The following is a 13,463-nucleotide window of genomic DNA, read 5'->3' on the forward strand; positions in this document are numbered from 1 at the left end:
AGAACTAGAGGGCATAGGTTTAGGGTGAGAGGAGAAAGATATAAAAGAGACCTAAGAGGCAACTTTTTCACGCAGAGGGTGGTATGTGTATGGAATGAGCATCCAGAGGATGTGGTGGAGGCTGGTACAATTGCAACATTTAAGAGGAATTTGGATGGGCATATGAATAGGAAGGGTTTGAAGGGATATGGGCCGGGTGCTGGCAGGAGGGACAAGATTGGGTTGGAATATCTGGTCGGCAAGGACAGTTTGGACTGAAGGGTCTGTTTCCATGCTGGACATCTCTATGACTCTATGACTCTATTTAATGCTGCACTGTAAGCTGAGTAATGGTCAGATAGCATGATGATTACAAAGTCCAGGTCCTTGATTTCATTCCCGGGTTGGATGTGCAGAGATGTGAGAATTCCCAAATCCATCTGGGATGACTGCCCACACATCCTGTTTTTAGTCTGAGGGAGTCAGGTGGGATTGGGAGTCAGACTGAGTGATGAGCACTGAGGATGCTGCCAGCTCCTGGTGTAGCCTGGGTGGACAGCCTGCCTCACGCCCCAGTGCTGTACCTTCAGCAGTATCAGCAGCTGCAAAGGTATTGCAGCCCGATGTGGGAAGAGTGAGCAGTGAAGGAGGTCCCCGGTATCTACGGCGACAGTGGTAGGGAGAACAGGCAGCTGAGGTCTCCAGGCAGTGACCTAGGTGGAAGAAACTGGGGCACCAGCAAGCACTCATCAAAGACTGTTGAACTTCTAACGTTATTCTTTTATTTTTCCAGTTTACATTAAGAGCTGCATTTGGATTTTCTGTATTCTCAATTGCTATTGTGTGCACATTGTGCAGTCCAAAACAAATTCAGCCAAGCTTTTCTGTGTAATTTTTTTTAATTTTTATTCAATTATTTCTTCTTCTATTGTGTCCTGACATATGGAACTCATTTCAAAGAAATGTCAATCAGGCAGCATGGCTGGAGGTTTCTCCATGAGTTCTTCCAAAAGATATCTCCAGAACACGTATGTAGAGATCACAACCTCTTCCAGTCTTCATGTCAGACCTGCAGCAAGTGCTCATTTCAATAAATTGAATCCATACATTCGGGGTCTGAAAAGGCGGCTACTTGATTGAGGGCATTAAGCATCACTTAATGTGATGATGTCATGAGCATGTGATGAGAGAATAAAGTAGGATCTCAGGGGAGACAAACCTAATCTATATCCTCCCAGTGGTCTTTGTAATATTGCAGAGCAGGTTCTTACAGCCTGTGAATAGTTGCAGAGATGCAACAAACTGCATGTTGCTTATCATACAAGTCTCTTCCTGCCAAACCTTCTCAAGGACAAGTAGGGATGGACTATAAATGTTGGTTTAGCTCATGACGTTCACATCCCATGAATGAATAAAAACAAAAATAAACGACAACATGGCAACCTTGGACCATGTGACTCCCTGAATAAGCCACAGACTTGGATGGTAGCACACATAACATATTCTTCTTCACCTCTTCCTTGCTCTTCTCTCCTCTTTCTTCAGCTTCTCCCTCCTCTTCATCTCCCCAAAATCTCCAGAGCATTTCCTTTTTTCTCTTTCTCCCTTTGTCCTTTCCCTGGCCTATTACTTACTTCTTTTTAACATATATATGCTTGTCGTACAACAAGAATTGGCAAAAGTATAATGTGAATTCTTTATTTGTACATGAGATTATATACAGGTAATGTAAACTGGAAGGTTAAGCACACATCTGATTCCTATCACCTGGCAAGAGTCACGGGACCACTGCATCATATCTTGCCAAGGTGGCGTTGATTCATTGCAAAATACCCTTATAGACAATATGTATCACATCTTTCATTTCCTTCAATCACCCTTTCCAACTGTCCTTTTTCCTTCTCTTTCCTCCCTTTACCCCACCTTTCCTTTTTTTCTCTTTCTCTGTTCTCTCAATTTCTCCTCCTTCTCCTTTTCTTCTCCCTGTTCACGGTGTCTCATACCTCTTCCTTCTCCCTCTCTCTTTGTTCACTCACACTCCATTTGCTTCCCACCTTGAATTGAATTGAATTTATTGTCATGTGTACCGAAGCACAGTGAAAAGCTTTGTCTTGCGAGCAATACAGGCAGATCACATAGTTAAGTAGCATAGATAAGTAAATAATAGGTAAACAGCGGCAAAAACAAAAACAAAGGTACAGGCGAATGTTAAGAATTTGAGAGTCCATTCAGTATTCTAATAACAGTCGGGTAGAAACTGTTTCGAAACCAGCTGGTGTGTGTATCCTGGCTTCTGTACTTTCTCCCCAGTGGTAGAGGTTGTAGAAAAACAGGGTGGGATGGATCTTTGAGATTGGTGGCGGCCTTTCCTTGACAGCGGGCCTGGTAGATGGATTCTATAAATTGGTGGTTGGACTTTGTGATTGTCCGGGCCAAGTTCACCATTCTATGTAACCATCTCCAATCTTGAATGGTACAGTTGCCATACCAGGTAGTGATACATCCAGACAGAATGTTCTCGATGGCGCACCTATAAAAGTTGGCAAAGGTGTTTGCCGTCATGCCAAATTTACTCAGCTGCCTGAGGAAGAAGAGATGTTGTTGGGCCTTTGGAACCAGTGCGTCCACATGAAGAGTCCAAGAAAGCTTGTTGTTGATGACCACTCCCGGGAGCTTGACTCGTTCACTCGTTCCACCTCTGTGCTGTTAATGTGTAGGGGGGCATGAGTAACATCCGGCTGAAAGTCAATAATGAGTTCCTTGGTTTTGCTGGCATTGAAAGCTAGGTTGTTCTCAGTGCACCATTTTTCCAGATCTCCCACCTCTCGTCTGTCGTCTCTTTTGTCACCATCTGAGATTCGACCTACTATGATGGTGTCATCAGCAAATTTGTAAATGACATTAGTCTGGTATTTGGCGACACAGTCATGGGTATACTGTGATTACCCACCTTTGCTGTGGCATGATATTTGGCATCAGTTTCATACCTTGCCAAGTGACTCACAGTTCCATGTCTGCAGTAACCAAGAGAAAAAAAACCAACCTGGTCTACTCCCATTTTCCAGCACTGAAATACTCTTATCATTTATCTCAGTGTCATTGGTCATAGCTTGCCATGTACAAATTACTGCTGCATTTCCTGGCATTACAGGAGTACCTAGTCTGTGCAAGTAACTCAGTAACTGGAATATGTTTTCGGGAGTGAAAGGTTCTACATGAAAGCAGGTTATTCCTCTGTTGTGTTGTGATCGAGGTTGGAGGGGCAAATTGTTTCCCTTTCCAGTCCCACTTCTCCAGTGATCATGAAAATGTAACTTTTACCAGGTTGATAATGTGGCCAGTCACATCAGTCTCAAACTGCATCTCGTTTAATATTAAGCACAATTTGGCAAAACACACACACACACACATACACACACACACACACACACACACACACTCTCTCTCTCTCTCTTCCCCTCTCTCTCCCTCTTTCTCTCTCTGTCTCACTCTTTCAAGGTCTTTGACCAAGTAAAAAGAATAAGCTATAATATGTGATATTCTGATCCCAAAGTTATTCTGCACATCTAACAGCTGACACTGTGGTGGTTTTTTGCGAATGAATTCACTTTGATTCCACCTCTGGGACCATTTCCGAGGATATTCTCTTCAGGAACTGTACTTGAATGGTAAAGGTGACTTTCAGTGGGTTTTCGGCTCATATATTTTGGTGAGAAGAGGTGAAAATGAAGAGAGTAGGCAATAAGCTGTTGCCTCTTAGGCAAGTCTCAAATTCTGTCTTTGATTAAACTCAAGAATATAATCCTCACAAATCTGGCATGTGACTTCTCGTTGAGAATTCTTTAGCTTGTACAACTGCATCCAAACATATTGCTCCTTCTGGGCTACTACTAGAACAATGTATCCAAGTGAATCTTTTAAACAGATAACAGCTCCCCCCCCCCCCCATGGGGGTGGCACGGTGGCATAGTGGTTAGCACTGCTGCCTCACAGCGCCAGAGACCCGGGTTCAATTCCCGCCTCAGGCAACTGTGTGAAGTTTGCACATTCTCCCCGTGTCTGCGTGGGTTTCCTCCAGGTGCTCTGGTTTCCTCCCACAGTCTAAAAATGTGCAGGTGAGGTGAATTGGCCATACTAAATTGCCCGTAGTGTTTTGTGCAGGGGTAAATGTAGGGGAATGGATCTGGGTGGGTGCTCTTCAGCAGGTCGGTGTGGACTTGTTGGGCCGAAGGGCCTGTTTCCACACTGTAAGTAATCTAATCTAAAAAAAAAATTAGAGACTTGCTATCAGCACCATACAAACAAATGGGGGATCAGTGACAGTGTTGAAGTTATCTTGTGAAGCTGAAAGAGATCCTGCTTATTTTCATGTGGTGGCTTCTCTCAGAATGTATAACGTGGAGAGTTTAATGTAAATACCTTCTACATATAATCCTTCTCTTAGATCCTGCAGATGTTTCAACCCATTGTATTTCTGCAGCATTGTTTATTGAATGGCTGAATTCTATAGATTATAAGAAATAGGAACTGAAGTAAGCACCTTCAGCCTGCTCTGCCATTCAATAGGATCATGGCTGATCCAACATTCATAGAATCCCTACAGTGTGAAAGCAGACCATTTGGCCCAACAAGTACCTCGGAACAGTAGCATCTTGTTGAGTTGCAGTAAGACTTCCCTACTCTTATACTCCACCTCCTTGAAATATTCCTTTTGCCATCCTAATTACCTGCTGCACCTCTGTGCTACCGTTCTGTGTTTCATACGCAAGTATCAAGTCCCTATTCATTGCAGCTTTCTGCAGTTATCTCTATTTAAATGATATTCTGTTCTTCTGATCTCCCTTCAAAAATGAACAACTTTATATTTTCTCTTATTATACTCTATTTGCCAATTTTTGTTCGCTGAAATTATCCCTCAATATCTCTCTGTAAATTGTTTGTATCCCTCTCACAATCTGCCTCTCCACCTATTTTTGTGCCATCTGCATTTTTGTCTACAGTGCATTCACCTGTTTTCTTCAAGACTTATTGTAAACAGCTGTGCTCCCAGCATTGATCCCTGTGAAGCCCCACTGGGTACAAGTTGCCAGAAAGTGGTATTGACCAGCACACTTGAGACTTTCAGTGACGAGTGAGAACCATTAGGGCTGGGATACATTATCTCCCCAGGAATGATATTTGAATTTAAATTGTTAAGTTTCCTTTGATCTCAACTTTATTAATGTTCTCCTGCAGGAACTATCAATGGGTTTTTTTTTGCTCATGATGTTTCAAATGATACACTCACTCAATTGATTCTATGTTGGCAACATTCATAATTTCTACTCCTTAGCCAAGAAAGTTGACCTGGCTTTCTGAATTTTGGAATTTCATCTTCTCAAAGCAAATGGCATAAAAATCATGTTTTTGCAAAGTTGAGTTGTTACTGCTTCCATTCCCCAACTGAAAGGTTTGTTGTCAAACACACAACTTGCTCTACCAAGGTAATTCCATCAACATTCCCCTTTCCAACAAGCTTATTGAGAATTTTACTGTTTACAATTATTGGTCCACACTTTCTTTTTAATCTGATTTACATCTAGCAGTTTGCTGATTGGTTACTGAATTGTCCAAGGCCATGTGATTGGACAGCACAAGGGAACAATTCTACATCCTATCACCCTCCAATGCAAATGGCCTTTAAAAAAGTGAACTGATTCTGATTCTCCATGCAAGTCGAATAAATAACAATGAGATTAATGTGGTTGTGTAATGCAGAAACCTGGGTGTGCACACAAATGAATACATGGATATGCATGTGCGTGATGGGTGCAATTTTATTTGTATACTGTGGATCTCGATGACAGGAGCAACCATTGATGTCAAATGCACATAATTAGATGGCACAACTTAGGTGGCAAGTTTATTGGTGATGACCAGTTAAGAAGCCACAGCTAGGATGACCTGATAAACTGGCTATCAATGAGTCAATTAATTGAAAAAAACTTTACCAGCATTTTGCAAACGTGGTGAAGATGGTGATATCATGGAAAGTCCTCAGAAGGTAAATGCAATGAGTTGCATGGAAATATTACAAGCTACATGAATGGCTGTGGTCATAAACAGGCATCTTGATAGACATTCTATAGACCATGAAAGATGTGCATTTGTTTTATCATTGTATATTTTCTATGCCTCAGATCAATGCAGAGACATAAGTTTCTAAGTATGCAACAAGTTTACTTGAAAGAGTTTTAAAATATACCTGCAATTAAATTTTTAAAAATCTGTACCATGCTTAGCCCAGCTCAGCCCGGAGTTATTTGTTCTGTGTCTGTTTACTTTGCTCTGAGTCCATATCCAGGCTTACTCAATCAATCACAAAGAGATTGGATCAGTTACCAGATTCACACAATCAACCTCTGAACAACTAAACACCACAACAAATACTTTAGAAATTTCAGAAGAGCTCCTTGTTACAGCAGCTGCTTCAGATTGGTTTCCCATCAACCTCCAGGAGAGAGCCTTCCTTTCCAGATGTTTCATGGTTCAAGGCAGTTCTCCCTGAAAGCACTGGTGACCCTCATGGCCTTGACATCACTTTGTATGATTGAGCCCCTAGTCACTGGGACCTGAACAATACAACTCCACTCCCCATCCCACTCCACTCCCCGACCTTCACGTATAAATTAATCTCTTAGCAAATCTTCAAGGGCGCCTCAATATGATGGTGCTGTCTCCTTTACCTTGGAGTCCTAGGAGTGGTCACCTCAATATCGTGGTCATGGAAACGTGCAGGATTTCCTCACCAAGGCCACGTTGCCACCTCTCCCACCTCTCACTCCGAGGGAGCAGTAAAATTCATCAAAATATCTAATTCGCAAATCATTAAACATAAAATTTATCCCAGCCAATGAGAGGATGAAGTCATTCATGAACCCCTCACTATATGCCTTACAAGTATAATAAATTCCATGTTTAACTATGGCACATTCTGTTTGCACCAGTAACTGTGTAAAATACAGTATTTATTTTAGTCTGGGCTGTTGTAAATGTGCTCTGCCTTTATGTGAAAAGGCTTTCACTTCCCCCCAGAGGCAATAGCCTATGATCCTGAAAACCTTGTCAGTGGGATTAACGCTAGAAATTATAGTTCATTTCTGTCCCAACAGCAATATATTACAATAACTTATTGGAGAGATGCTGTAAATTTTTAACTCTCTGACTTTTTGCCAGTCTAAATATTGAAAATGAGTGTAACAACATATCACAAGAGCTGTCCTCTCACTCACTGCTGGTAATAAAGACTACCCGCTCCATCCCAATTGTCAGCTGCTTCCTGAATTGTTGAATTCAAAATACGACTGAGGTGCCAGAGAATTTCAGAGATAGAAAATGTATTCTGCACTGTGACAACTTATTACATTAATCTATTTTGTGAAAAGTAACTGAAGAGATGCTGAGTGCTGAGTCAGAAAATTACTTTGGCATAAATCAGGCAATTTGTGTTATTGGTACTCAATAGCATATACCCTGGACAAATGATGAGCTTTTTTTTTTAATTGTCACTCAGCTTTCTCCATTATCGCCTGACAATGCTGACTGAGACAAATTCTGTTCTCAGCAAAAGCCTATGTTGTTCATATTGCAGCACAGTTCAGCAATAAGGCGAAAAGTTCACCGGATAGGAGTAGAATGGACACCACCAACCCATTCATTCTAAAACCAAAGCTTGCACCCCAATATCTGCAAATAGCCTAGTGCTGAACTCAGACTCTTCCTCGTTTGATGACAAAGTTAAAAATCACACAACACCAGGTTATAGTCCAACAGGTTTAATTGGAAGCATACTAGCGTTCGGAACACACTGCTTTCACCTGATGAAGAAGCGTCGCTCCGAAAGCTAGTGTGCTTCCAATTAAACCTGTTGGACTATAACCTGGTGTTGTGTGATTTTTAACTTTGTACACCCCAGTCCAACACCGGCATCTCCAAATCATAGTTTGATGCCAGTTCACATTAACCCTTACAACTGTACTTAGCAATTGAGCCTGCAATTAAAGTTTCAGATTAATGCATGGTCACAAAGGAGACTTTTTTTAGATGCATTACTGTGTTCCACAGCTGATAGGATATATGCTTTTCATTAAAAATTCACACGATGAGTTGTTAATTTGAGACAAATCTGAGGGGACTGTATGAACTTGCCTAGTCAATTACCTGCCATTAAAGTAGTTTATTTGCTTATTGTTTTATTTCAGATTTAAAATATTTATGGAATTTTACCTTTGTCTACTGTAGATATGGTTTGAAACGAGATTGATGGTTATAGAGATCATCATACAGTGTTAGATTTTGGAAGTTCAGAACAACAGTTACTTATCTTAGAAGCAAAAATAGAGATTGTTGGAAAATCTCAGCAGGTCAGAGAATGGAATCCCTACAATGTGGAAGCAGACCATTTGGCCCATCAAGTCCACACTGACCCACCAAAGACCATCCCACCTCCTATAACCCTACATATCTCATGGCTAACCTACCAAGTCTGCACGTCCCTGAACACTATGGGTAATTACCACATCCAATCCAACTAACCTACACATCTTTGGACTGTGGCAGGAAACCAGAGTACCCAGAGGAACGCAGACAGAGGGAGAATGTGCAAACTCCACACAGACAATAGCTGAGGGTGGAATTGTATGCAGACCCCTGACACTGTAAGGCACAGTACTAACCACTGAGCTGCCCTCAGAACAGACCTGTGCTGTACCTGAAGCATTAACTCGGATTTATCTCCACAGATGCTGCCGGACCTGCTGAGCTTTTCCAGCAATCACTATTTTTGTTTCTGATTTACAACATCTGCAGTTCTTTCGATTTTTTGTTGCCCCTAATATTAGCAGTTGACCACTGATAAGGAGTTTTCAGATAGTTCATTCAACTTGGTAAGCAACAGGTTAGGTATCATACATTAGACAACAACGGTAAATCAGCTGTGACAATTAAGGAAGGTTCACTGACGCCAGACAATGAACAGACTGTTGGCATAGAGTGTGTTGAACGCATTCAAAGTGTTGAGGAACATTTCCCTGGGTCTTTCTCCTCTCCTTTCGGTGCAGTTTTCATCTGAAAGAAACAGTTGCCTGGCAAACATTCCCATCTGACACAGATATGTTGATATTCCCCAATTTCCAGAGCACATGGACGGGTTGGACCGAAGTGTCTATTTCCATGCTGTACATCTCTATGACTCTATGAGTCTGTATCAATTAAACATTTGAATCTTTCTATCGCACAGACATGGGACAAGACCTCCCTTGCCCATCGTCCTCTGAAGGTTAATTCACGTTTTTTTTGGGAATGGAACTCCTGTTTTCCTAAACACTATCTTGACAATGGGATATATATATGGTGTCAGGTAGTTATTTGTTATCAACTTATGGAACAAAGTGGACTCAGTAATCTTTATGTCACCGTTCTGTTGTTACAGAATTGTTGGGATGCAGTAGGAGGTCTGCGCCAGCTCTCCAATGGGGCTTTATGAGTTAATGACATTCATCTGCCTTTTCCCATTCCCTTGCATATTGTTTTTTTTCAAATAATCATTCAATGCCCTTTTGGATCTGTCACACACCCAAACGATGCGTTCCAGACCGAAAACTCTCATTTGGGTGTAAAAGATTTTCTTTATTTATTAAAAATGACTTACTTTTGGGGAAAGGATGCTACTGCTGTAACATAAGGTTTCATACCATGCAAAAAAATCCAGGAAAAGTGCAGATTTAAAGGAACCTCCATTTTCAATGCGGAAACAAATATTCCTTTAGTACCCTCGTGAATCAGGAAGCATCTCAGACTGTCTGGTGATTGACCCATTCTGTATCGCAGTAGGTTAAGATCAACTAGGAGAAAGTGAGGACTGCAGATGCTGGAGTACCAGAGTTGGAAAATGTGGTGCTGGAAAAACACATCAGGCCAGGCAGCATCCGAGGAGCAGGAGAATCGACATTTCGGGCATAAGCCCTTCTTCAGGAATGAAGAAGGGCTTATGCCCGAAACGTCGATTCTCCTGCTCCTTGGATATTGCCTGGCCTGCTGTGTTTTTGCAGCACCACATTTTCCATTCTGTATCGGCCATTTACCCATAACTTGTGGTGTGACTACCTCTATTGCACTCTACCTCATGAACTCAGCCCTGTATTTCTGGTTGCTGGTCAAACTCTGACACCAGGAGCCCAAGCTTCTGTACCCAGTGCTCTGTCCTGTAACTGAGCTTGTCTAAGTCACAAGAAATGTCCATGACTCTTCACATACCACAATATGGGCATTCTGCTTAGCCAAGCTGCATTACCATCCTTTAAATTATCCTTTTCAGTTACTTTACTGGCTAGAACTTCAATCATTTTAACCAACTCTAACCTTACTCTTGAACTATTAACTAAAAGCTAGCGACCAATACAAAGATAATTGTTTTCATCCTTTGTCACAAATCAGAAGCCTTTTCTGTGCTGATAAATGTTTTCTTTCCCAGTATAGTTTACAAATTCATCACTTCCAAAATTACGAGAAATACAGTCTCCAGCAGCAGTTGCTCAACAAACACTCATGACGTTCCTGTGACATAACTCATCGGCATTTCTCTCCTCATAGAGTCCCTACAGTGCAATCACAGGCCATGGAGTCCACAATGACACTCAAAAAAGCATCCTTTGGGACAGGCAACAACGAAAAGTTGTCGAGCAGAGCCTGATAGCCAAGTTCGGTACCCATGGGGATGGCCTCAACCAGGATCTTGGTTTCATGTAACACTACAGGTGACCCCATTGCACTATAGACACACACAGACAGACAGACACTCACACACACAGTCAGACCCTCTCTCATATACTCACACATACACTCCCACACACACCCTCTCACAGACCTAAACTCCTTTACACTCACACACATAAACACACTCTCTCGCAGACACTCATAACCCTCCCAACACCCATGGCTTTCCCCCTCCCCCCCCCACACACACACATACACATATAAGTTTGTGGGATGAACTTTTACTTGCAGAATTACATTTTACTTTACTCAAAAACTGCATGAATCCATGTAAGATTCTGAAAATCCATTTTTTAGATTAGCATCAGTCTGACCATTGTGGCACAGACAGCCTCACAGGGAGTTAACACCTTCAGTACCTTATCTGGGCCGACATGACACCAATTGTTAAAGTGCACTTGAGAATGTAACTTTTTAAAAAAATTTTGCAATCCACATATGAAAGAACTGATACCAACATAGTCATTCAAAAAGATGACAGACTTAACAAACGATTCGGGTCTTCTTCAATATATAATTTCAGTTACATCACACTAGAAACTTCTGCTATAAATTCTGTGTTTTACAATCTTACTCTCCGCAATCATCTGATGAAGGAGCTGCACTCTGAAAGCTAGTGCTTCCAATTAAACCTGTTGGACTAAAACCTGGTGTTGTGCAATTATTAACTTTGTACACCCCAGTTCAACACCGGTGTCTCCAAATCATGACTTGCCCGGTCTCGACTTTCCCCTGCTCTTTTAGGGGCTGATGATTGCTCCTGCCTCCCACACTGAAACAACATTGTGCACAACAGACAAGGCAGAGTAAAAGTCTTGGGGTACAAGGACAGGTGCATTTTCTGAGCCCAATGGAGAAATTAATTCCCTTTCTCATGGAGCAGATAGTGACACAACCACTGATGCTCTGAACATTGAGCATCACAGTACATTTCTGCCTTATATTGCTTCACCTAGCCTCCCGCCCATGTGGCATGAGGGGCAAGCTGCAGATAGCGTGATGATGAACCTCTAGCTTCCCACCCCAAAACAACTTCTCTCAATCTGACCTCCGTCTTCTGATTTCCTGCTTTCACATGACAAAGAACAACTGTCTGAGAATCTCCAAGAGCTCCCCCCAGGAAGGATGGGGAGAAATACCAAACCACTGATGAAGAGGCCTGGAAATTTAATCTGATACTTGCATCCAGAAGCAGAGACATTGAGAATGCATTTACTATTGCGCCTTTAAGAGGGATTAGTTCTGCCCTGTTTCTTTTGAAGAGGAATGTTTTAAATCTGGTATGGGGGTGTCTGCTCCATGGAAAGCAAAGTAAATAGCTTTGGGTATTTTTTTAAAAATTGGACAAACAAAGCACGAGTGGGTGGTGTCATGATCACACAGACCCAATATTTTAGTTTTTGCTCTCAGTTGTTGAGGGTTTTTGGAGATGAAGCTGTTAGATACAGCTCTCTCTCTGCTGCTAGATTCATTTTTTCAGTGTTCCTTTTTACTGGACTAGAGGAGATAGCAAGTGAGGGAAATCTGTTTTGCTGAATTTGCCTTTGCCAAGGTTGTGTTTATTGGATGATGCTATATTGGAATAGTTGATGAGTGATCACTAAATCATAGTATTTTAAGTATTTTGATAAAGTTAAAGTTATGCTAATGCTTCTTTTTTTGTTTGCATTTTAGCAGTGATGTAAGAATTATATGTGCTTTACTTAAAGCCCAGTAGTTTGACCAATTGAATCACATCTGGAATACAGCGCCTTATACTTGCCTTTAAATAAGATAAAAGTTAGGGTCTAGGCTATCTCTTTGATATGTTTTTAGGGGCTTTGGGCTGGTTTATAACATGATAGATACTAGTGTAGAGTCCAGAGCTGCACATGGTGGGTCACAGGGCAAGACTGGGCTACAGTTGCTCCAGAGAGAGAGAATCGTTCATGTGCCAGCCCAGTGGTGGGCGAGGTCACAGATTACATTTCCTGCAAATGAGTGGGGTGGAGCCATTCAGGACGGTCCTCTTAAAATATTGGACATATTAGCTGACTATCACTGCCACTGTCAAGGATCCTAGAGATGTTCAACTCCAACTTGACAGAAGGTATCACATCGAGCTTGCCCTTTCCACACCTTCCATGCTGCAGACAGAAGGGTACTGTCATCATTAGCTTCACTATCCAAGATCATCTTTGCATACACAAGGGTTTGTGTCATTTATTCACAGGATGCAGATGTCACCATCTAGGCCAGCATTTATTGCCCATCCCTAATTGCCAAGAGGGCAGTTAGGAGTCAACCACATTGCTGTGGGTCTGAAGTCACATGTAGGCCAGACCAGGTAAGGATGACAGTTTCCTTTCCTCAAGGACATTAGTGAGTCAGATGGGTTTTCCTGAAAATCAACAATGGTTTTCTGGTCATCAATAGATTTTTAATTCCAGTTCTTTTCCTTTTTTAACTGAATTCAAATTCCACCATTTACCGGGACAGGATTCGAACCTGGCTCCTCAGAACATGGTGCGTTTCTGGATTAAAAGTCTAGCAATAATGTCATATTGCCTCCCTAAGTCACAATACCTTCTTCTATCCCTTTGAGATTGCAGGAATGAATCCCATAACCCCTCAAAAAATATGCTGGGATATATCCAAAGACTTTAGAATGGCTGAGTTTCTTCCAATTAATT

The sequence above is a fragment of the Chiloscyllium plagiosum genome, chromosome 17, assembly GCF_004010195.1.
Source record: "Chiloscyllium plagiosum isolate BGI_BamShark_2017 chromosome 17, ASM401019v2, whole genome shotgun sequence".
NCBI lineage: Eukaryota > Metazoa > Chordata > Chondrichthyes > Orectolobiformes > Hemiscylliidae > Chiloscyllium > Chiloscyllium plagiosum.